This window comes from Phascolarctos cinereus, unplaced genomic scaffold (genome assembly GCF_003287225.1).
Source record: "Phascolarctos cinereus isolate Bilbo 61053 unplaced genomic scaffold, phaCin_HiC Scaffold_4;HRSCAF=312, whole genome shotgun sequence".
NCBI lineage: Eukaryota > Metazoa > Chordata > Mammalia > Diprotodontia > Phascolarctidae > Phascolarctos > Phascolarctos cinereus.
In genome coordinates this window covers 180,847,812-180,874,499 of record NW_027555847.1, presented here as the reverse complement: position 1 = coordinate 180,874,499, position 26,688 = coordinate 180,847,812, and the positions used below count along the sequence as shown (strand labels likewise).

The 26,688-nt window shown below is 38.8% G+C and overlaps 1 protein-coding gene across 2 annotated transcripts in view; it reads right to left on the bottom strand.

The window, feature by feature from the left end:
* Nucleotides 1-26,100, bottom strand: part of PIP5K1B (phosphatidylinositol-4-phosphate 5-kinase type 1 beta) — a 334,132-nt gene extending 308,032 nt beyond the window's left edge. Inside the window, exon 1 of one of the 2 annotated variants that reach the window (XM_078152809.1) lies at nt 25,393-26,100. The gene's annotated coding sequence lies outside the window, so the exon portion shown is untranslated. The remainder of the gene's footprint in view (nt 1-25,392) is intronic. The other variant, XM_021001802.2, reaches the window with a different exon arrangement.
* Nucleotides 26,101-26,688: the final 588 nt, after the last annotated feature.

The window sequence follows — 26,688 nt, the reverse complement described above, 5'->3', positions numbered from 1 at the left end:
TCATTTTCTTTGCTATTATAGAAGGACAAAATATTTATTGGGTATTTATTCTATATTGTATATATATGCTGTTGTAGATATTTATATGTGCATATGCATTTCATATGCATGTGATATAGTATACATTTTAACTGTATATATGTATGTCTATTATGTACATGTGTATGTATATATATGTGTGTGTATGTGGCCACGTATATGTATATATATGTATGTGTATGTGTATATGTCTGTGTGTGTGTGTATCCATATTAGATATGAGGGAGATGAGTGTTTTAAAAAGACAAGATCTCTACTTTCAAATCTAGTCAGTGAAATATGACATATACATAAAAAGATAACTAAAAATGCCATGCACTAGGTAAGTAGCACATATAATACCAAGTACTATCATAGTTTAGAGCAGGGTCTCAACCTTGGGTCTATAGACTCCCAAGGAGTCTGTGGATAGCTTTCAGGAGATCTATAAAGTTAGATGATAAAAAAAAAATACATATTTATTTTTCATTAACTTCTAATTGAAATTTAACATTTTCCTTCAGTTATTCAATGTAGGCAACAACCATTTTTCTGAGGAGTCTATAGGATATACCAGACTGTGAAAGTGGCCCATAATATAAAAAGACGTGGAGAATTCCCAGTTTAGAACAGGAGGAGAGATTCCTTTTACCTGAAGTGATAACAGCATATATTTAAAAAGTTAGTCCAACCCCATCATTTCACAGAAAAGCAAACTGAAGCCTAGACAGGTCAAATTGCATACCCAACATTACAGAAGCAGCAAGTGGTAGAGCTGGAATGTGGGCCCAGTGCATGGAAGACTTCACAGAAAAGGATGACCTTTGGTCCCAAAGTCCTAAATCAGTCTGCTCTTCTATAACTCTTGAAAAATAAATGTATATAACAATTATCTTCCTTTTAATTTATGTCTTTATCACCAGGTTCAACTCCTTGTTACAGTTACCTATTGCCTTTCAGGTCAGTGATCCAGGAATTTACTATCTGGCTTGTAATCTTCCTATCCACTCCAACCCCATACTTGGGGACTTCAATATCCATGTTCAAGTCCTTTTGAATACCCTAACCTCCCAGTTTGTCACTAAACTTCCACAGCTTCTATCTTCACCTCAGCAAGATGCAGATATGGGCATAGTTTTGATGTCACCATAACCCATAACTATTCCATCTCCATGTTCTAGAACTGTGAAATTGTTTACTCTAACCACAAACCTCTTTTCCTTCAATTTCTTCTTCTGCTTCATCCTCCTAAACCTATTCTTCATCTTCATCATGACCTTCAATCCCTCTATTTCAACTTGTTCTACCAACCCATCAATCTACTCTGGTTTCACTTCCCTCTCTTCAGCATCTAAGCTGACAAAAGAAATGTTATAGTAAGGTTAGGCACTAAAACTCATACATTTTACTCAGAAGAAAATCCCTCCGAGCATTGGTTAAAACATAATTACTCTTATTTTATACATACTCACAGCAAGCTCACTCATATGGTTTACTGGCCCATAGAAGATAAGAAATAGCAAATTAGAAAGGGGTGGGGAGAGCTGCTACAGGCAGGCACATTAACACTGAAAGGAAATGACAAGGACGCGACAAAAAGAAAAAGAAAAATAGCAATAGCTATAGCAATAGCTATAACAATAAAACTCAGAAAGTATAGCATCCTAAGGTCATTTAGAGAAAAGGTACAATTCTAATGTGATAGCACATGAGCATAATTGATATTTATCTTATGCTCTTCAAGAAAAAGTTAAAATGGACCATCTGTTCAAGAAATCAGGAATACGTATAAAACATTTTGGAAAGATTTCAATCCAAAATAACTAAAGTGGAAAATCATTGAGCATGAAGGTAGGGTGGGGGCACAAAGTTTTAGTTTATTCAGAAAACTCAGCTATTCAGAATGATGCATCACACACAAACTGAATGTTGTACAATTAATGACCAAATTTGTTCCCAAAGAAGAGATAAGAAAATACACCTGCCTCTGATCTTTGTAGACATGGGAGACTATGAGTATGAAACACTTCATACACAGTGAGACTGGTTGATATATTGGTTAGTTTGCTGAACTCTTTGCTTTTTGTTGTGAGAGATGGTTTTATGGGTGAGGGAGTGAATATATACATATATATCTAGATCTAGATCTAGGAAAATGATGCAAAAACCACAGGTCAATAAAAATATTGTAAAGGGTGACTCATTCCCTGAGGATTTTAAATATTCAAAGATTTACTGTATGCTAATACTTAACTAGCCAACTAAAATTGGTGTAGAACACTGGGCCTGGAGTCAGGAAGACCTGAGTTCAAACCTGGACTCAGACACTAACTAGCTGTGTGACCCTGGGCAAGTCACTTAACCCTATTAGTCTCAGTTCCTCAACTATATAATGAGTCAGAGAAGAAGTGGCAAACCAGAATCTTTGTCAAGAAAACCCCAAATGGGGTCACAAAGAGTGGGACATGATTGAATAAATGAATTAAACTGGTAAATGAATTCATGGTTGGGGAGAGTGAGCCTGATTAGATTGTTTCTTGCAGATTTTCTAAGTAAAGTTCTTTTTCTTTCTTTTCTTTTTTTTTTTAAACTATACTTGGATTTCTTCTTTAAATAAGTTTAAGAAGTATATAAGCTTTCAAGTCCACTTTGCACAAACATTACATGAGCAAATGTAGACATTTCTCAATTCAGTGGCCATTTTTCCAAAATTGGTTCAGATTGCCTAGGCTTCTTCTAACAGAAAGTCAATCTAAGCTGTTTCTGCATTACTGTTCTCTTTAACTACAAACTAATATCAGATGTATAGTCTCCCAATTTTTAGGCTGGGCGTTGAGCACTTTGGGAAATATATATTTTTTTCCCCTAGAAACCTTGGGATACTAAGTAGAGTCTTATCTACCTCTAAATCCTATGTCCTCAGGAGCCAGAAGTTCTAGGCTCTACTCCTAGTCATACTTGTAAGTACAAGCTGAGCAAACTTCTCCAGAGTTTTGTCCTAAGTGAAATAAGGGTGTTGGACTAGATAATCTTTAAAATTACTTCCAGTTCTAAAGCTCTATGATTTTTATACGATGCTGAATTAACCTGAAAAGGCTAAACTCTTTCCCACCAAAAGTACAAAGCCCTTTCCAGTACTATCAAAAAGTGAGTCAGTGGAAAACTACACCAAATATGAAGGGCAACTTCTATTAAATAGCTAAATGGGCTTTTTGTTTCTTTACAGGAATTAGAAAATATTCTGTCCTTTATGTAACTTCTGTGAGCCTCAATTCTCTCATCTATAAAGTGGGTTTAGTACTAGGACTTTATAAGAATCAAATGAGAAATGTAATATAAATCCACAAATCTTAAAGAAGTAGATAACTACCTGCTTTTTTTTAACTTTTCCTTAACCTTGGAGTTAGGAAGACATGGGTTCAAATCCTGCCTCTGACACATATTGGCAGTGTGACCTTGGACAAATTACTGAAGCTCTCTGGGATCCCAGATGACTTTCTTAGATTGTTAAGATGTACAACGTGTGTCCACTTGCATTGTTAGAGGGAATTTCCTCTCAGAGATTCCTCTAAAGTTTTGAAATCAGAGGTCAAACCCCCAAAATAAAATGAGATTACTACAATAAAGAAATCAAAAGGATTTGTTATACAGATATCTTTCCTGAATCATATTCATTTAAAATATGGCACCTTTAGGTCATTATTCCCATAATTATAGAGAGGAACTCAGAATATCAGAAGCTGCAAATAATCAAATGACTACTTTAAGAGTGTGGTTTTATAGTTATAGCTGAATGCCCACTCAAATAACAGAGCTATACAATGAAGATCTGACCCAGCCGGAAGTGGAAAGAAATTTAATCTTCATCTGGGCCCCTACTCATAGGTTCTTCCCCCTCCCTTCAAAGCTATTACCATGAATAGACATCTAAGACTAATCTAAGATATCCAGCCCAAATATCTCTCCTGAGCTCTACTCTTAAATCACTAACTGCCTTTTGGATATCTCAAACCCCATAGGCATCTTAAATACACTTTGTTCAAAATACTGTTCATTATCTTTTACCCCCAAAACTCTGCTGTCTTCCTATCCTTCCTATTACTGTCAAGGGCACTACTATTCTTCCAGTCACTGGTTCATGACCTGTGGGTCATCTCCAACTACTTATTCACAGTCACTCTCCATATCTAATATGTAATCAAATCTTATCATTTCTTCCTTGTAACACCTCTCCTAAAAGTGCACTTCTCCATTTACCCAGGCACCACCCTTGTACAGGCCCTCATCATTTATGGCTTGGACTACTGCAACAGCCTTCTAATCACTTCTAAAATGATGTTCTTAAAGCAAATGATTGACCGTGTTATTCACCCCATGCAATAAACTGATGGCGTTCAATTACCTGTAGAATGAAATATAAAATCTTCTGTTTGGCATGCAAATTCCTTCACAACCTGACCCATTTCATTTTTAACTATAATTTATATGCCTTCCTTAAAGGAACAGAAATTTTTATTCACTTTGGTCAAGGAATCACATACTCAGAGTTTGAAGAGCCTTCAATGACCATTTAAGTCCAACCAATGCCCTGAAGGAATCCCCTCTGCATACTGTGTACAAATCCACCATTTGTGTACTGTCTGCTGGCTTGGTCCATTTACTTTAGGCCTTTCTTTGTATGCCATTCAGTGATACGTATTAAAAGGGTAGTCTGTTTATTTCTTCCGAGGAATCCCGATTAGTCTCCAAAAGTAAAGGGAAAATGACAGAAGAATAGAATTATTATATACTTAATAAAGTGATTACCCAGCCTTTGCCTGAAGACGTCCACTGAGGGGAACCTACAACAATTTGAGGCAGTCCATTCCTTTTTTGGACACCTCTAAAATCTTAAAATTCTGTTAAGAAATTTTTCCTGACATTGAGACTAAATTTGACTTTTGCAAATTCTACCCACCATTCCTGGTTCTACACTGTAAGGCAGAAGATCCTAAACTTTTCGATTCATGAGAACTTTAGGGTCTCAGTGATTTTTCCAAAAGAAATACCTAACAATTTATTAAGTAGTTAGGTCCAAATAACTTGGCATTTATGTCCTATCAACTTAGTAGCTATTTGAAAAAATTAATACAGAAATTGAAGAAAAAATATATTTTTTTTATTTCATTCTCAAAAACCCCCCCATAATTAGTTATTAATGGGATGTGTGCACCTGATAGGCACTGCACAACTTCTCAAATCTTGGAATCAGATTGGATACCACCATTTTCCTTTTCTGCTCCATAATGATTTTCACAACCACCACCAAAATCCTAGCTGCAGAAAGACATGACAAGTGGCGGAGCCAAGATGGCGGAGTAAAAGCAGTGACTTGCTTGAGCTCTCCTCCAAACCCCTCCAAATACTCATAAAAAATGGCTCTAAACAAATTCTGAAGCAGCAGAACCCACAAAAAGACAGAGTGAAACAAATTTCCAGCCCAAGACAACCTGGATGATTGATCAGAAAGGTGTATCGCGCTGGGCTGGGAGCGCAGGCTGCAGCAAACCTGGAGCAGGCCTCAGAGGACTAAATCATGGGCAGCTGTGGAGGTTTCCAGACTCCTCAATCCACCAATGCCAAAGACAACTTAGAAGGTCAGTGGGAAAAGTCTGCTTCTGTCCGTGCTGAGAGAGGAAGGCGGGGTCTCAACTCCATTCCCCAAGGCATGGCCCTGGGGGGAGCAGCTGCTTCCCAAGCTTTTGGCCCACAGACTGAGGGGGAATCCAGTGGCTGATCAGAGAGGGATTGCAGGGATCTCTTTGCCAGTGCTGAGGCAGGAATCTCTTGTTTTGCCCATGTGTGGATCTGGGTCACAGTTCTGGGCGGGCGGTGCTGGGGTGAGGAGGAGTACTATAGAGGTGGAGCTTGTAGTGGCTGTGGAGAGAACCCCTCCTCACAGTTACAGAACAGAAAAGAATACTTGTGGTCACAGGCCAGGAAAGGAGTAAACACCTCGCCCCTTATCATACCACCTTGGAAGAACTGAAAATTTACAGGTCCCTACAAGTATCTCTGAAAACAGCTGTACAAACCCCTGAAGCTTGGGACAGTACATTCTCCATATTGGAAGCAGACTCTTAACTTAGACTTAACAAAGAGTTTAAAACTCAAGTAATTGGCCGGGATCATGAGCAAGCAGCACAAAAAGAGTCAGACTATATTATCTTACTTTGGTGAAAAAGAAGATCAAAACATACAACCAGAAGAAGACAACAAAGTCAAAGCTCCTACATCCAAAGCCTCCAAGAAAAATATGAATCAGTCCCAGGCCTTGGAAGAGCTCAAAAGGGATTTTGAGAAGCAAGTAAGGGAAGTAGAGGAAAAACTGGGAAGAGAAATGAGAGTGATGCAAGAAAATCATGAAAAACAAGTCAACAGCTTGCTAAAGGAGACCCAAAAAATACTGAAGAAAATAACACCTTAAAAAATAGCCTAACCCAAATGGCAAAAGAGGTCCAAAAAGCCAATGAGGAGAAAAATGCCCTAAAAAAAAATTGGCCAAATGGAAAAGGAAGTCCAAAAGATTACTGAAGAAAATACTTCCTTAAAAATTAGAATAGAGCAATTGGAAGCTAGTGACTTTATGAGAAATCAAGACACTGTAAAACAAATCCAAAAGAATGAAAAATTAGAAAACAATGTGAAATATCTCATTGGAAAAACAACTGACCTGGAAAATAGATCCAGGAGAGAGAATTTAAAAATTATTGGACTATCTGAAAGCCATGATCAAAAAAAGAGCCTAGACATCATTTTTCAAGAAATTATCAAGGAAAACTGCCCTGATATATTAGAACCAGAAGGCAAAATAGAAATTGAAAGAATTCACCCATCTCCTCCTGAAAGAGACCCCCCAAAGGAAAACTCCTAGGAATATGATAGCCAAATTCCAGAGTTCCGTGGTCAAGGAGAAAATATTACAAGCTGCCAGAAGGAAACAATTCAAGTACTGTGGAAACACAATCAGGATAACACAAGATTTAGCAGCTTCTCCATTAAAGGACCACAGGGCATGGAATATAATATTCCAGAGGGCAAAGAGATAGGATTACAACCAAGAATCACCTACCCAGCAAAACTGAGTATAATCCTTCAGGGGAAAAAATGGTCATTCAGTGAAATAGAGGACTTTCAAGAATTCCTGATGAAAAGACCAGAGCTGAAGAGAAAATTTGACTTTCAAATACAGGACTCAAGTGGAACATGAAGAGGTAAACAGGAAGAGAAATCATAAAGACTTATTAAGATTGAACTGTTTACATTCCTGCATGGAAAGATGATATTTATAACTCATGAGACCTTTGTCAGTATTAGGGTAGTTGGAGGGAAAAAATTATATGTATGTATATAGATAGATAGATAGATAGATAGATAGATAGATAGATAGATAGGCAGATAGATAGACGGCACAGGGTGAGTTGAAGATTAAGGGGTCTTATCTGGAGATTAAAATTAAGGGATGAGGGAGGATTATACTAGAAAAAAAAATATATATATTATAATATATATATAAAAAAAAAAAACTCTTACAGTGGAGGGGAAATGGGGGAAGGTAAGAGGGAATGAGTGAATCTTATTCTCATAGGATTTGGCTTAAGGAGAGAATAATATACACATTCAATTGGGTATGGAAATCTGTCTTAACCTACAGGAAAATAGGGGGAGAAGGGGACAAGAGAGCAGGGGGATGAGAAAGAGGAGGGCAGATTGAGAAAGGGTGTAATCAGAAGTAAATACTTCTGAGGAGGGACAGAGTCAAAAGAAAGAATAGAATAAATGGGAGGGCAGGATAGCATTAAGGGAAATAGAGTTAGTTTTTCACAACATGTCTACTATGGAAATGTTTTGCATAACTGCACATGTACATCTTATATTGAGTTGCTTGCCTTTTCAATGAGGGTGGGCTGGGAGGGAGGAAGAAAGAAAATCTGAAACCTAAAGTTTTAAAAACATACGTTAAAAAAAATGCTTTTACATGCTACTGGGAAATAAGAAATATAGGAAATGGGGTACAGAAGTCTGTCCTGCCCTACAGGAAAATAGAAGGCAAAGGGGATAAGAGAAGGGGAGAGAGATAGAAGAGAGGACAGACTAGGGGAAGGGATATTCAGAATGCATGACATCTTGGGGTGGGGGGAGGGGGAGATGGGGTGAAAATTTGGAACTCAAAAACTTGTGGAAGTGAATGTTGAAAACTAAAAATAAATAAATTTATGTAGAAAGACATGACATCACAAATGAGAAAGTCCAAGAAGTTACTGGCCTAGCTAAAAGTAGAAGTAAATAAAAACATATAAAACATTTGAGAGTGTCATAAAAGGAACATAGTGGATCAGTATTGCTCTGTTTCCCTCAAAAACTGAAAACATTCTACATCCCTGTAAGTTTGCTTCAGGGCACCAGGAACTATAGCTCAGGTCAAATGGAACGAGAAAAATTTCTCGGTCAGGTGACAGACAACCTTACAAATATCTAAAGATAGCTCTCATTTCCTCCCCCAAAAGATATTAATATATTTGGTTTTTACATCATCTACATTTCTAAATATATCCCTCTCCCACCCATCAAACCATTCCTTACAGCCAAAATAAAAAGTCAACAAAGCTAACCAACACATCAAACATTCCCAGTTGCTTCAGCCCATCTTCATATGACATGGACTCAAGATCCCTCACCATCCTAATTGCCTCCTTTGGACACTCTTTAGCTTACTGACATTCTTCTTAAACTGTGGTGCCCAGAACTGAACACCATTTTACAGATGAGATACTATGAGAACAAGATAAAGAAGGATTATCACCTCCTTATTGCTGGAAAAAAGGCATAGGCCTTTCTTTTTACTCCTTAATAGTATTTTCCCCCAATTATATGTAAAGATAATTTTCAACATACATTTCTGTAAATTTTTCTCCCTCTCCAAATTTTTCTCCCTACCTCCTCCTCCTCCCCCTTCCCAAGACAGCAAGCAATCTAAGATTTATGTGTATAATCATATTAAACCTATTTAGATATTAGTCATGTTGTGAACAAAGAGTCAGAACAAAAGGGAAAAACCATGAGAAAGAAAAATTAAAAAACAAAAAAAGTGAAAATAGTATGCTTCAATCTGCATTCAGACTCCATAGTTCTTTCTCTGGATGTGGTTAGCATTTTCCATCATAAGCCTTTTGGAATTGTCTTGGATCATTGTATTGTTGAGAAAAATTAAGTCTATCATAGTTAATCATCACACAATGTTGCTGTTACTGTGTACAATGTTTTTCTGGTTCTGCTCACTTCACTCAGCATCAGTTCATGTAAGTCTTTCCAAGTTTTTCTGAAATCCTCCTGTTCATCATTTCTTATAAGAAATAATAGTATTCCCTTAATAAAAGGAGTTATTCTGTGAAGTTTGGATTCAGTCAAAGGGCCACACTTGAGGACCTAGAAGGCCACATGTGGCCTCGAGGCTGCAGGTTCCCTACCCCTGACATACTTTTATTTAAGTCATTAATATAAAAAAAATCATGTAGCAGAGGATCAAGCATGGATAGATCCCTGGATCACTCCACTGGAGATATGCCACCATGCTAACCCTAAACCATTAAAAACTTAATTACAACTTTGGTCTGGCCATCCAACCATCTCTGAGTTCATCAAACTGTATTATGATCTAGTCTATATCTGTACATCTTTTCTAGAAAAATAGTATGAGATACATTATCACCTGCTTCGCTAAAATCCCAGTAAAATACATTTGCAGCATTTTCTTAGTCTACCAGTTTAGTATTCCTGTCAAAATATAAAATGAGCTGCATGTGGCATGATCTATTCTGGAATAATCCATATTGACTCCATAAATATGGAATCCCTTTTAAGTTGTTTATCAACTATTAATTGTAGAATTTTCTAGGAATCAAAATCAAACTCACTGACCTATAGTTTGCAGGCTCTATTCTCTTTTCTATTTTGGAAATCAAAGCATTTTTCCTTCTCCAATCTTGAAGTAGTTTTTCCCTTTTCCCATGATCTTTAAAGATCATACTTTACATACATTACCAACGATGATGTAGCAATCATATCTACCTCTCTTGGCTCCTAAAGTTGAAAAGGACTTTAAAGTCTATCTTGTCCTTTAAAAGGCATTAGACTGCAATTTAGTAGATTCAACCACAGAAGTTTCAGCTAACTTAGGATTGGAGATTTAGAGATGGAAGAAAACTTACAGGGCGTCTAGTCTTACCTCTTCATTTTACAGATGAATAAACAGGTTCAGTGAAAATAGGGTGGTGCATTGCAAAAAAAAGAAAAAAGAAAGGCGGCTGGGTGGTGCAGTAGATACAATGCTGTGCCTGGAGTCAAGAAGACTCATCTTCCTGAGTTCAAATCCAGCCTCAGACACTTCTAGCTGTGTGACACTGGGCAAGTCACTTAACCCTGTTTGCCTCAGTTTCCTCATCTGTAAAATGAGCTGAAGAAGGAAATGGTAAACCACTCCAGTGTGGAAAATCCCAAATAGGGTCACAAAGAGTCAGATACAACTGAAAAAATGACTCAACAACCATAAACAAGTGAACTGAATTTAAAGTCAGACTGACCTGGGTTTGAATCCTGCCTCTGCCCCTTAGTGCCTACATAACGTTGGGTAAGTCATTTCACCTTTCTATGACTCAGTTTCCTTATATGTAAAATGAAAGGGTTGGGCTATATGATGAGTCTCTTCCAGATGTAAATATGTGATCTTCAGATCCTATATTGAGGAACTTGTCCAACACACAAGTAAAAAGTGGCAAGGCTAGGATTTGAACCTAGATCATCTGACTCAAATCTAGCACTCTTCCCCAGCCCTGCACTGACTATGTCACCATCTGCATACAGTCTGCTGACTAAGTCCATTTACTCAAGTCCATTCTTTATGTGCCATGCAGGGATACATGTTAAACAGGTACTCTGTGTATTTCTTCCTGGGAATCCTGATTAGTCTCCAAAAGCAAAGAGAAAATGATGTAAGAATAGAAACTCAGGGAAGAAGGCTGAAGCACACATAGTTGGAATTATTTGGTGTGGTGGGAGAAGAGACACTCCCTAACCAATTCCTTTATAAGGAACAAAATTTAATGGCTTTCTTAGGTAAATGCTGAGGAAGGCATCTCTGGAGAAGAATTTGTGATTGTCTTTGCACCATGGTGATAGAGCAGAGATTAAGAATGAGATATATATTCTTAGTCAGACAAATAGGCAGATTTGTTTTCCTAGAATGCACATATTTGTTAAAAGGGAGGGAAACTATTAAGGGGGCAGTGATAGCTACATAAAAGAATCATCAATGAAACATTTTAAAATGCACAGAATAAAACTTTAATGTGCATATGAACCAACTGATTTTGTTATTACCTTATCATATCTGTGTATATCTATATATGTATAAATATATAGATATATGTATACATATAGATAGATACACACATATAAGATAGTAACAAAATATCTATAGATATAAACACATATGTATCATATGCAAATTTTGTTGTTGTTGTTGAATCATTTCAGTCATGTCCAACTCTTCATGACTCCATTTAGGGTTTCCTTGACAGAGATACTAGAGTGGTTTGTCATTTCCTTCTCTAGCTCATTATACACATGAGGAAACTGAGGCAAGCAGAGTGAAGTGACTTGCCCAAGGCTCGCATAGCTAGTAAGTGTCTGAGGCCAGATTTGAACTCAGAAAGATGAGTCTTCCTGAATCCTGGCCCAGTAATCCATCCACTGGGCCATCCAGCTGCTCACTATGTAAATCTAGGGTTTAGTAACTTAAAATATCCTCCATAATAAAACACACACACACACACACACACACACACACACACACACACACACTTATAAAACAAAGCACGTGTAACAGAAGTTCACTGGTCTTATGCTGTTCTCTTATTCTTTATATATTGAAATTTTTGAATTTGTTAATGATTAAATTCACAATAAAAAAGAAAAGAAAGAATTAATAATTCATGGTATCATGGATGTAGAGCTGGAAGGGATATTTGAGGTCATTGAGTTCAAATCCCTCATTTTACAGATGAGAAATCTGAGACCTTAATTGGGTGACTTGCCCCAAGTCACACAGCTAGCTAGTAAAACATCTTGAAGCAAGATTCAGACCCGAGTCTTCCTGAATCCAAGTCGATCCTCTATTATTATATGATTACACCAATATGGCTCTCTAAACAAAACTTTGAAGAGCTTTTCTCTGACGTATGCCATCAGAGATCTTGCCTCTGTCTCCAGGAGCTCTCTAACCATTTTTTCCCTCCATGACCTTACATGAAGAACATATTTATCTTCTGAGAGTAAAAACAACAAAACTTTGTGGACTCTGTGGTATGATGAGTAAACAACTAATTGGGAATTAGGAAATCTAGGTTCTAGTTACAGCTAAGTTACATAAGCTTGGTCTTGAACAAATCCATTAGTCTCATAGGATCATAGGATTGAGAGTTGGGAAATACCTTAGAATTTTCTAGTTTAATTCCCTGTCCCATTTTTTTAAACATTAAACTGATGCTCAAGATTGAATGACTTACTGAACATCACAGAGGTATCACAGAATCTCAGAGCTGGAGTAGACCTAGAGGCAATTTAGTCCAACCTGTACCTGAATAAAAATCCTCTCTATAACACATCTGGAAAAGTGGGTCAGCCTTGGCCTGAAAACCTCTATAACTCATTTCTGGAGGCTACCAGAACTTGGCATAGTTCTATTCTTAGTAGGTTGTTCTTCGCATGAATAAAGACATGAGAGATTAGGAGAGGGAATGATAAATGGGGAAAGCTCTTAGAGAAGATGGGACAGGATGAAACCCATTGGCCTGGGTAAGGAAAAGGAACATCATCTCTTTCTCAGAGGCAGAAAGAAAAGAGGACAGGGTGAATGAAGAATTAGTGGGTTTCTGAAGTGAGGACTGATGGAGGCATGGTGAGGTATCAAATAGCTCCTCAGACAAAAATCTGGTGGTTTTCAATAACTGCAAGTTTAAAATCATACAAAATACATACAACGGCATAATATGATAGCAAAAACAAAACAAAGCAAAAAACAACTTATTTGTTCTTGGCCTGCATTTAAAGAATCATACTATCCAGGACTAGGCAGGCGATGGTCTTACTGTGTTGGCAGTATGATACTCTAGATATGGTCTGAGAAGGGCAAATAATGGCAGGACAATCACCTGACTAGTCCTGAACAAGATGCTTCTCTAACATCCTTGGGCCCCAGTTTCCCCATCTGCAAAATGAGGAAATGTTTTATGAGCCTATAAACAACTTATGCTATGGTTTGAATCCATGACATTTTCCCCCAAGTAAAACTATTCAACACAATAAAAATGATGACTAGCCAAGCAGTCACCATACTACTCGCAATGACCCTACATTTGAAAATAATTCATAATTAATCATCTCACAATCTTTCTTTTCTCAAAAACCAAATAATTCATATTCCATTTACCTTTTCCTCATAAGACCTACTTTCTTCTCTTTACATCATTTCTTTGCCCTCTCTACCCCAAATCCTTTCCAGCTTTCACATAGGACTCTTAAGTCACTCCTGCATGTTATCACTAAGAAAAAGACAGGGATAGGGACTGGATCTTTGATCCCACTAGTGTAGGGAAGTCTCCAGATGAAAGGATGCCCTCTACCAATACAGGTCATCTCCTCTTCTGTAACTCTAAAAAGTTGTCTAGGGCTCTGAGAGGATAAATCACTTGTCCAGGATCACCGAATGTGTAAAAGGAAGGATGTGAAACCAGGTCTTTCTGACTTTGAGGTCACCTGCCAATATGCCATGTCGCCTCCGAGCACAAAGAAAGGACATATATGTATATATGTGTGTATGTGTATACATAGACAGAGACCAAGATTTACTTGTGAGATTAGACCATGCACTAAAATCATAGAAAAATTAGGGGAGCAGATCAACAATGTGCTGGATGGGATTTGAAAAGAAATCTAACTATGATAATCCTTTGTGATGTATGTATTATAATTCTGTCTTCATTGAGAGTCTATTAAAATTAATAGAACAAAAGGATAGGTGGAACACTGAGAATTCCCTTGACCTAATCATAAAACCACATTGTATATGTAGTACATGTTGACAATTTCAAAGAATCATATAATTACAGAGCTAGAAGGGACCTGAGAGAGCATTTAGTACAATCTCTACTCAAAGCACAAATCTCATTACAACATAACTTAACAAGATCCAGCCTTAGGCTTGAAGGTTTCCAATGACGGGGGAACCACTCTACTCCCTCCCCACAAGGCAAAACCATTCCATTTTTAGACAGCTCTAAATGTGAGGTAGTTTTTTTTTCCTTGTGTTGAATTCAAATCTGCCTCCCTCTACCCATTGGTCTGGGTTCTGTCCTCTATGGCTCAACTTCTTTGAGAGCAGGGATTATGTTTTTCTTATCTTTGTATCCCTAGTACTTAGCAGGCACTTAAAGACTTGTTGACTAAGTCAACAAGGTAAGCATTTGATGATATCCTGTCTTGTACTATTTTCTAATTTACCCCAATTAAACTGGAACTTCTTCAGTACAGGAGTTGTTTGGGTTTTTTTTCATACTTTTATATCTTCCAAAGCACCCAGTACAGTTCTGGGCCATAAGAATTGCTCAATAAATACTTGTTGAATTGAATTCAAGTATTCTGGTTAGTTGTCAGAGACAGCTGTTTAACTTTTCCAGTTATAAGACCACACCTCACAATATCATTTCCAAGTCAGACTTCCTTTTTCAGCAGCACCTGACCTGAATTATTTATGGAACTAATGACTTAGCCCCCACCATCTACACTGTCTAGCCCATCTACAGCACCCTATGGCACAAACCATCTGGCAGGGTTAGACTGCAGTCTTTGGCTATGATTAGATTTTTCAGTGTTACTCTCTACCATACTTAGATGACCACCATACTCAAATTCACTTATATAGTATATTCTTGATAAATGACGCAATCATCCATGAATAATTCATTGGAAAAAGGCTTCTTCTTTGTCCAGAAAAACATATAGCTTCTGGGTAGCAGATGACTTCCTTTTCACATATGCTTAGCCTTAGCAGTTATGGTGAGCCCTTGATGGATTCATCCTAAAAGAGAATTGTAAGTCAAAGGATAATAGATTTCAATACTGAAAGGTCCTTAGAGGTTATCTAATCCAATTCCCTCATCTTACAGATAAGGAAATTAAATCTCAGAGAACCTAAATGATTTGTCCAGTCACACAGGTAGCCAGGAGAAGATCCAGGATTTGAACCCAGATCCTCTAATCTCAAATACAGATATCTTTCTATTATACCATCATGGCACCCTCCAAAGTCAGCTGCTATATATCAATTTCCATTTTGACATCTTCCAAAGGAAAGTCCAGATGCCTTTGTAATACAGAAGTTCTGTTGTATTTAATATTGCTTTAGTATATGGGCTCTGAAAATCTACTTTGCTCTAGAAAGGTGTTTACTATATTGAGGTTAGTCATCATGAAATCTGAACTCTGTAACTCAGCTTTCCTGATCAGAAAATATATAATGAGCAAAATGCTCTCCAAGGTAACAGTTTTTCTTCTAAAATTCCTTGGTTTTAACTCTAGTATTTTTAAATGCTATGTCTATTTCTTTGAGAAATTAGGTGCTGAATCTACCATGTTTCTTTATTTAGCTATTCTAGGATAAAATTGTGTTTCTAAAAATATATCAGAGGCACCATGACCTAGTGGATAGAATGTGTGACTGGAATCCCAGCTTTGACGTATCACAGCTATCTGACTCTGAGTGTGTCATTGAACTAATCTCAACCTCAGGTTCCTCATCTGTAAAACGGGAATAATATCTGAAGGCTCTACTTAACAAAGTTGTTGTGAGGCTCAAAAGGGACCAAGCATTTTTTTAAAGTCTAAAAATAAGTTAGTGAAAATGTTAAGTAGCTTAAAATTTATTAAAAAAAAAACCACCTCAGGGTCATAGATTTAGAGCTTGAAGAGATCTTAGAGATCATATAATCCAATGTTCTTCTTTTTCAGATGAGGAAACAGAAGCCTAAAGAGTTTAAGTAACTTGTTCAGGGTTTCTCAGTAAATTCTAGAACCAGGATTTGAACCTCAGCCCACTAACTCTAAATATATTATTCTTTTCACTACATCCTCAGTATCTTTCCCCACATATTTCAGAACTTTATTTTGCATCTCTCTGACACACTTATCAAGGTTCACTGTGTGGAACAGTTAACTGAATAAGAATCTTATTTTTCCCCCAACCCCTAAAAGATTTTAAGTTCTAAGAGAGGCAGGACTGAGTCTTACCTAAACTTTGTACCTCCCCACCACCTGAGTGTGCTGTATACATTAAGTCTTAATAAACTGCTTTGACGAATTGAGCTTATATATCCTAATGAATATTATTCCCTTCAAAGTAGACATCCTATGAGGCTATAGCCGCATTTCAACAATGCTCATACATTAAAGAGCTGTCTTCAAAACAAATCATATTCTGTTGTATAGCTTCAATGATGCCAAAATCCTAATGCTTTGAAGATTGATCTGATTTTTAAAAAGTCACAAATCATTTGGAGACAGTTCCAATGAATATCACTGGTGATTAAGATGGGTATGAGGGGTGGGGAGACAAAAATAAGATGTAATAAAGAGTCCGTTTTTTTCCATAAACTCACTCTGAATGCAATTCCAAAAGAAGTTTCCAGAATGTTTTGAGAATAACAGCATTACTTGAATCAGTGTGAAGCTTTTCAAGGTGTCTACTTTGAAGCATAGCTTTCATTTGTTTGTATAAATTCTAGTATCCTTTTTTAGTCCTTTTATTTTTAAAGGTATATCTTGTATACACAGATTATAGTGATAAAAATATTTTACCCTATAAAATAGCATAAAACTCTCTCAATGTTAATATAATTTTCCTATTTATCTTTAGTTTGCCTATATTATGATCACAGCCAAAATTTCTATAATAAGTTAAAGTTTACAAAATTATATATGTATATATGTATGTATCGATGTATGTATATATAGAACATACATAGATTGTATATGTATGTAGTATTATGCACTATATAGTATATATGTGTACATATATGCATATATAGATGTATGTGTATATACAGTATATATAGATGTGTGTATGTGTGCGTATATATGCACATACACACATATTTACATCTCATTTCATCCTCACAACAATCCTGTGAGGTTGGTGCTTTTATTAACCCCATTCTATAGATGAGAAGACCAAGGCTGACTGAGTGACTTGCCCAGGGCAACAAAGCTAATAATTGTCTGAGACAGGGTTTGTCCTCACATCCTTTAGTCTCTAAGTCTGATGACCAATCCACACATATCAACTTAAAGCTGGGTGTGATCACACTTTCTTATCACCAAAACCTATTGCTCATCAGGGCTGGGAGTCTGATTAGAAAATGGTGATTTGTCAAGCCTTCAAACTGGTGAAATTTCTATCACCTGCTGAAGTTCAGCTCCTTTACTAAAGATAGCAGTAAGGTTCTCCCTTGATTCTATCCTTTAAAAGATGGTGCAGACTTCTTCTGAAGAGTTTTGATGCTATTCCTGAACTGCCTATATTACTTTTGTACAAAATTCCCATGCAAAGTCATTGCCTCAGCTTCCACTGGAGAGTGGCCATTTCACAGTATGGCATATACTAAACCCAGTAGTTTTCCTATTTTGCTTTTAGAAACACACAATAATCAATTAAGAAGCATTCACTATATGCCACTGTGAAGGACAAAGAAGGGTCCCTATCCTCAAGGAACTTAAATATATGATGAAGACAGGATACCCATGTTACTATGATCCTATGGCCCTACCACTAAGAGGGAGAGGGAGAACTACTCATTCTGAGATGTGTTGTTGCTGAGTCCTTTCAGTTGCGACTGACTCTTCATGTCCCCAGCTAGGGTTTTCTTGTCAAAGATATTGGAGTAGTATGCTATTTCTTTCTCCAGTTATTTGACAGATGAGGAAACTGAGGCAAACAGGGTTAAGTAACTTGCCCAGGGTAAAACAGATAGTAAATGTCTGAGTCTTCCTTACTCCAGGTCTAGTTTCTTTTTTTTTTCTTTTAGGCAATTGGGGTTAAGTGACTTGCCCAGGGTCACACAGCTAGTAAGTGTGAAGTGTTTGGTCTGAGGTCACATTTGAACTCAGGTCCTCCTGACTTCAGGGCCAGTGCTCTATCCACTGTGCCACCTAGCTGCCCCCAGGTCTAGTTTCTATCCACTGTCTAATAACTGGGAAGTAACTGTAGCAACTCTGGGGCTAATGTAACAATAATGTAACGGTAAATATGAGGAATATCAAGAAAAATGGAAAGGGATATTTGTTTTGCTTAACTAGTTATTTGTTACAAGGATTTTGTTTTTCTCCTTGTAGGAGGGAGAAAAAATATTTGCTAATTGAAAGGGATATAAAGTCATGAAAAGTTAAAAAAAAAAGGCAAAACCAGATCAATATCCATATTGCCTGCGAATATATGAAAGGAAATTATATGGGTAAATATAGGGGTAGTTGGACAGTGACACTGAAAAGGAATGTTGAGGGGGAAGGGACAAATTAGAGATGGTATGATTAAAGTCTAGTTCAGTCAGTTAGAAATGCATACCTAATTGTTTCTTCATTAGTGAGGGAAATATAATTAGCTATTTTAAAAATTAAAAGGTAAAAAATAAATGCTGTGATTATCCTTTGAACTCTTGAAGTTTTCCTTAAGAATACTATCTTGTAGGGGGCAGCTTATGCCACCTAGCCGCCCATCCTACCCAGAGGATAGAGCACCAGCCCTGGAGACAGGAGGACCTGAGTTCAAATCTGCCCTCAGACACATAACACTTACTAGCTGTGTGACCCTGGGCAAGTCACTTAACCCCATTGTCATTCAAAAAAAAATACTATCATGTAGTTAAAACGAGAGAAGTGGCAGATCCCAGCCTTGGCAATTGACTGGCTAATTTTGCTGTCAGTTGTTTTCAATTGCATCCGACTCCTTGTGATCCTGTTTTGAGTTTTCTTGGCAAAGATACTGGGGTGGTTTGTTACTTTCTGCTCCAGATCCTTTTACAGACAAGGAAACTGAGGCAAATTGCCCAGGGTCACACAACTAGTGTTTAAGACCAGATTTGAACTCAGGAAGATGAATCTTTCTGACTTCAGGCCCAGTGCTCTATCCATGTACCACCCAGCTGCCCCTAATGAATGATATGCTCAATGCAAATCAATAACTTACACCTTAAATTTCTCCCAATAGTTTCCTAGTTAGAACAGAGTTCTTGTGTTTACCCTTGTTAACAGCTTTGAGCTCCTTGGTTAAAGCGAACTAGAAAAGTAAAGAAAGCATGCTAGAATTTGCAAAATTAGAGACTATTTTAATTTAGTCTACTCTCATATTTAATTATAACAGTGGCATCAAATGCTATTGAAGTATTATGAAATATACAATGCCTTCATCAGGAGCTTACAGGGAAATAGATTTTATAATTTATTTTCTTGAAAGGAAAAAAAAAACCATAACAACACCAACAGCAAACCAAAGGAACAGATGGCCTAGTTCACAAGTAGTACCAATATAGGTTGTTAACCAATCTGAACTGAGAGGGAAGATGAGAAAAGGCTGTTAATTTAAGCCTGGTCTTTTCTCTTGGTAGCTAAAAGGCCAGATAATCCAACCTTGTAAGAGGCCTGGGTTTTCATGATCAGGTGGTGGACATGATATACAACTGAATTCTAACTGCTTCTGTTAGTCTGGGAATGGCAGAAGTAAAGGCCTCCCAACTTTTGTTAAATCATTTGCTCCAAAAACACCTTCAGGACTTTATGTCTTAAATAGTAACATGAAGCTGAGGACATGCTGGAGAAATCTTCATAAGAAGAAGCATTCTCAAGTTTTCTGCTTAAGAAATGCAAGTGGAAACAACATGCAAATGAGAAGAAAATGTAGATATATTTATGACTTCACCAGTTGCATGATGGGGCCACCTCTTACTGATGGTTTTATTTACAAGGAAAACAAGCTTGGGAAGCTGGTATATATTTGGCTTCTATTCAAATAGCTCCCTCACTTCCTTGTATAGATGATGCTCTGTGCCTAATGTGATGCATAAACCATGCAAAGTACAATGGATAAATATTTCCTCCTGAAAACTGCTTGTTTAGGAAATTTTTTAAAACTCAACTTTCCAGATACTTTTTGTTGCTCAGTCAATTTCAGTCAGGTCTGATTCTTTATAATTTCATTTGGGGTTTTCTTAACAAATATACTGGAGTGATTTGCCATTTCCTTCTCCAGCTCATTTTGTAGCTTAGGAAACTGAGGCAAATGGGGTTAAGTGACTTGCCCAAGGTCACACAGATAATAAATGTTTGAGGCTGAATCTGAATTCTGATATTCTTCCCCCTTCCATCCGTTGCACCACCTACCTATCCCTCTAAAAAATGTTTTCAAAGTGCCAAATCTCTCTTAATTTTCAGTCAAGTAGTAGTAGATGTCTGGAAATCACTGAGGCCTTTACAAGACTAATTACGATAGGAGTTTATAAAAATGCCCCTTTGCCAAAGAAACAGCTGCACAGAATTGAATTTGTACACACTTCCTTTTAAAAGAGTTAATAGGCCAGAGTGAGCAGAGGAACAGGCAGGTAATAGGTGGCCTGGCTTTTAGTAGAAGTTCTACTGCTAACTAGTTGTATGTGACCTTGGAAAATCTCTCACTCCCTCCTGGCCTCAGGTTGCTCATTTTTAAAATACAGAGCTTAGGGGCAGCTAGGTGGTGCAGTGGATAGAGCACCCGGCCCAGAAGTCAGGAGGACCTGAGTTCAAATCCAGCCTGAGACCAAACACTTGACACTTACTAGCTGTGTGACTCTGGGCAAGTCACTTAACCCCAATTGCCTAAAAAAAAGAAATAAATAAAATAAAATAAAAGACAGAGCTTGTAATGGTGATCTCTACATTCCCTTCCAACTCCAATATTCTATGATTCTACCCCAGAATATTCAGAGTAAATAACTCTGTTACATAACACTTTTAATATTAGAGCTAGAAAGTAAAACTTTGCCAATGTTCCTTGAGAAAGAAAAACCCTATTTTACTATCTACCAGGAGGAAGGGAAAGGGATCAGCTTTTATATAGCGCCTGCTAGGTGCCAGGCACTGTTAAGTACTTCTTACAAATACCATCTCATTTCTCACAACAATCTTGTGAGGTAGCTGCTATTATTTACAGTTAAGGGAAAGGTAAAAAGAGAGTAAGTGACTTGCCCAGGGTCACACAGCTAGTAAGTTCTGAGAACGGATTTGAATTCTGCTCTTCCTGATTCCAGGTCCAGTACTCTACCCACCAGTTGCCACCAGTGTGGAAAATGGAGCAGGGGGGAATGAGGGAGGGGTGGAAAGAGGAATCAGAAATCAGAATGGGTTTGAGAGTGTCTTCTGTGTTGAAGAGTTAGCATCAATATACTGGAAATAGCCCACCCTTCCTAAAATAATAAAAATTATATCAGTTCTCTTATTTGCATTTCTCCTAAGTACTTCAAACATTACTACCATCAGATACTGGATAAGCAGTCAACTAGGCAAACAGCTGCCTAGGACATAGCATATAGAGATATGCAAATAAGGGACATTTAAAACATTTTGAATACAAGAAAAATACAGGTCATGTGGAATAGAATTCTTCTGCTACAACTCAAGTTGCACTCATTAGCTATGTGACCCTGGTAAAGTCAGTGTCTCAATTTCATCTTCTGTAAAATGGGGACAATTACAGCACCTACTTTACAGGATTGTTGTAAGAATCAAATGAGCTAACATATGTGAAACTTTGCAAACCTTAAAATGTTCTATAAATGCTAGATATTCGTAGTAGTAGCAGTACAAGTGATAGTAATAAATTGCTACCTATGTTTTAAAGCATATCCCTTTGGCTTATAGTATCAAATTGCAGCAGAGTGATACAGTAGGTAAAGAACTAGCCTCATAGCCAGTAAAACCTGGCTATGGGAACCTGGATAAATCACTTAACCTTTCAATATCTGAGGTAACAAAGACATTAAGTTATAGAGAAGGTGCCAATTTGCATGGCTATAGAGAGTATCCTCCTGAGAGTTTAATATTAATGGATCTATTGAATATATTTATTGACTATTGAATATAACCATAAATATATATACACATATATACAGAAAGAGAGAGGAGAAGAGAGGGGGGAGGAAGGGAAGAAGGGAGTGAGGAAGGGAGAGATAGCCAATGAGACAAAGAGAGAGACACACAGAGTGAGAGAGAGTGAGAAAGAGAGAGAGAGAGAGAGAGAGAGAGAGAGAGAGAGAGAGAGAGAGAGAGAGAGAGAGAGAGAGAGAGAGAGAGAGAATGTGTCAATTGATTTAGAACTAAAAGGGACCTAATCCAACCCATTGAAGCCCAGGAAGGTTAAATTATTTGTCCAAAGTCATACAGATACTACATAGCAGAAGACAGAGAGAAAACAAAGGTATAGAATAAGCAGTCTATTATGGCAGCCTGGTATTTTATAGAAAATATCCTTTGACACTTTAAAAAACAAACAAAAAACAGCATTGTAAGCCAAAACAAAAAAAAAATTTACTATGCAGAAGTTACAGAAGCACAGATTTTTTTTTTTGTGCTAGAAAGGGACTAAGTCAATCTTCTCTTTTGACAGATAAAGAAGCTGAGGCCTAGAGAGAGAATGTGATTTGTTCGATTTTCACAACTTAGAAATAACTGAAATTAACTACCTTGTTCTCTCATTTATATTCCTCCCTCCCCCCACCATGTACTTCAAATGCCACTACCATCAAATACTGGATAAGCAGTGGACTAAGCAAACAGCTGCCTAGGACACATCATATAGAGATATGCAAATGAGGGACATTTAAAAATATTCTGAATCCAAGGAAAATACAGGTCATGTGGAATGGAATTCTTTTGCTATAACTCAACATGTTATACTAAAGGCTCAAATCCTTGACAGTAATATACTGAGGGAACAATTTTAAAATTTTGCCTAAGGGCACACAAATACCTTCTTGTCCTAGCTCTGACTGAACTCAAAACTTTAATTGTGGCATAGTGGAAAGAAAACTGTGCCAGGAGTCAGAAGACCCGGGAATGTAGTAGGAAGGGGATTAGAATGGGTGTCATTAGGCCTGGGTTCAAGTCTCATCTTCATCAGTTACTATCCATGAGATTTCAAGAAGGTTACAATATCTCTAGGACTTTATTTCCTCATCTGTAAAATGAGGATAAAAAGCCCAAATATGCCTACAATGGTAGAGCTGTATGGGGGTTAAATGAGATACTGTTTAAGAATGTTACAAAAGTACAACAAAAACATAAGGTGGCATTAGCGTTTTTAATTAAATGCCATTAGAGTTCATCTACCCAAATTCCTAGCGTTAAGAGTTATCAAACAATAATTATTTAAGTGCCAACTACATGCTGCTACCAAAAAAATTAAATAGAACACGTACACATATGCAAAATAAACACAAATTAATTTCATAAAGCACCTTTCCTGTAAGGAGACAGTTTGGGTAATATAGAAAGTTTAATAAGCTTTGATGTGCTTAATAAATATTCACGGAATAGAACTATAGATAAGAAAACTTCAGATGAGAGGTTAAGTGATATTCTGAAAGAGCTAATAATAAGCATCAGGGTAAGGAGTCAAACCCAGGTCTTCTGACTCCTCATCTGATAGATATATATATATCTATATAGATATATATATCTATATAGATATATATACATACACACACACATATACGTATATATGTGTGTGTGTGTGTGTGTGTGTATGTATATTCCACTGTGCCACAATCTCTATCAAATTGTATCTGTTACAATACTTAAGACTCTTGTTACTTCTTTTCCCCCAGTAGTATTCATTGTAAATCATAACTGAAGTTACTTATAGAGATTACAAATGGACCACCTCCCCTGTGGCAGGGACTCCTTCCGGTTAAGAAATTCTCTTAATAAAAACATTCATTGACAGTCTTCTACGTTATCGCATTAAAGTTACAAAGAAACACTCTGCTTTTCCAGCTAGCTGTAGCAACAATTTGTCCTCTCATCAAAAAAGGGAGAGTAATTTTTGGTCACTGCTTATCACCAAAAAGAGCACCAGAGTTCCCCCTCTCCCCACACCGCACCTCGCCACCCCAAAAAATCTTGAAGCTTGGCCTCTACCTAAGAGAAAACACTTGGGTTTTGGTAGCAGACAGTCATAGAGTGGTGTCCCTCCCTGATAGGAACTCACCATATTTCCTGGGCCTCCAAGAGCCTGGGTTTGTTGGGTTGTTTTCGTTTGGCTTGCTCTTTTACAGACTCTCTGCATAATTAATTGCCTTTCCCTAGTTCGGGGGTTCTGATTCCAGTAGGTTCAATGAAAGAATTAATTCACCTATCCAAGCAACTTCTTCTGATGAGCTTTATAATCAACTATGTCCTGCACAAGCTCGCTGGTGGGATGAGAACTGGCAAGTCTTATCTGCATGGATGTCTCATAAACAGACCTTGGCACTTGCTGCTTTCTCCGATCAGATGGGACAATTATTTCAAAATCATTTCCAGACATGCCCCCTTCCTATTCTCCTCCTGAGCCGTTAAAGCATCATCTGAAAAGGTGTGTGAAGAGTGGGGGCTGGGGGTTGGGGGGAGGCATTAGTAGATTGCAGCATTCTCTGTCATAACAACACTGCACCTGTTCAAACCAGCTCCGGCTCCAGTAATGACCAAAGGAAAGATTCGAAACCTCTCCTGACATCCTAAATGCCTCTAATAAGTTTCCAGGTCCAAAGCATGGGGAACTGGGAACCTCATCCTCTAATGCCAAACCCGAATTTGGCCCCTCTTCTACCTCTGGTGTCCCTAAGGGGTATACTCCATGAAGTGCACCCCCCCCCCCCCGCCCCCGGCAACTCCGCTGGTGTCACTGCGGACCTGTCGGGGATGAGGCGGGCACGGGGACAGCCAGCCAAGCCGAGCAGCTGTTAGTAGCCGGCGGGAAAGTCTGCCTTCAAAGCTCCAACCACCCTGCCGGGGCTCTACAAAGCCCCTTCCTCCTGCCAAGCACAGGCTTGCAAAGTCCTCTTGGGAGAATGAGAATGAGTTGGAGTGGCAGGGAGGAAGGGAAGAGGAACCAGGTTTGGGGGTAAACGAAGAAACCAACCCTCATTCCCCGAATGCCGAGGGCCCTGAGAAAGAGAAGGAGAGGGCAGCGCGGGCGGGAAGGAAAGAAAACTAGTCTCTTACCCTGGAGCAGGATCTCAGCGCCTCCGCTCCCCAGACCAGTTGCGCCACAGTCTGCTAGTTCCGGGGATGTTGCTGCGGCGGCTGCGGCGGCTCCTAGACCTAGAGGCAGCTGTGCTGGCTAGAGGAAGCAGAGAGAGGAGAGGCTGCCGGGCTGCCGGCTGGCCGAGGCTGGGGGAAGACGAGCAGAGGTGGGAGGGGGATGGCAACGACGGCCGAGCCTCAGAGCAGTTGGGGCCGCAGCTGGGGCCGGAGCTGGAGCTTTTCAGCTCTCTGTACAAACTCCCTCAAGACTGTCGCTCAGGAGTGCGTGCGTGTGTGTGTGTGTGTGTGTGTGTGTGTGTGTGTGTTTGTATGTATGTAAGTGTGGGAGCGCGCGCGTCTCCGATCCTTTTTCCTTCCCTTCCCCGCTGGTCCCTGGGGCCAGAGAGGAGTCACCGATTGCCTGGTTCTGGAGCTAAGCAGCAAATACCATGCACCGTCTCTTCCTAAGGCAACAAAGTCTCTCGTAACGTAGTGCTTTCCTCTATCTCTCTTTCTCCACCTCCTACCCCTTCCTCCTGGGTACAGAGGGTTAGAGGAAGCGTGAAACAACCGGCGTCGCCTGGGATCTGGAGGCTCCGGCTCCGGCCCGGCCCCGGCCCGGCCCCGGCCCGGGTGCAGTGAGCGTGCGAGTCTGTGAGAGCAGCAGAAAGACCAAACTGCGCTGCTGGGTACCGGAGGCCCCGCCCGCTGGCGGCCGCTGCCCAAGCTCTTCCCCTTTTCTCTCCTCCCCCTTTCTCCATCCCCGCACACCCTGCAGGGAAGAGAGACCGGTTTGCAGCAAGCACAGAAGTCTAGGGATCCGCCACCGCTGCTGCCTCCCGGTGTCCCAAAGTCTGAACGTGGGCTCTTAGACCACCCCACCCCTCCCTTTCCCCAGCAGAGCGTAATCCCGAAAGATGGGTTGGTTTTCAGCCTCCAGTGGCCTTAGACATTACAGTGAGGGTGCATAGAATGGAAATGGGTTAGAGACCTCTTTCTTGCTTTAGGACACTCTTAAGACGCTAGGGTGGGCTTACCAACCTCTGATCTCCTCCAGTTGTGTTTCTCAAACTCTTTAACACCAGGGTTCCCCAGGCCGAGACTATGCATGTGTATTCTTTAACCTGCTGTATAATCTGTCATCAGAAATTTCATCAACGTGGATATTCCTTTCACTAGTGCTGATTGCAACCCGTACTGTCCTCATCCTGTGCAATTCCTGGCCAGGGTTTTTCAGCTAAATCCTCCATTAAGGCTCTTCCCAAGGGTCTTAAG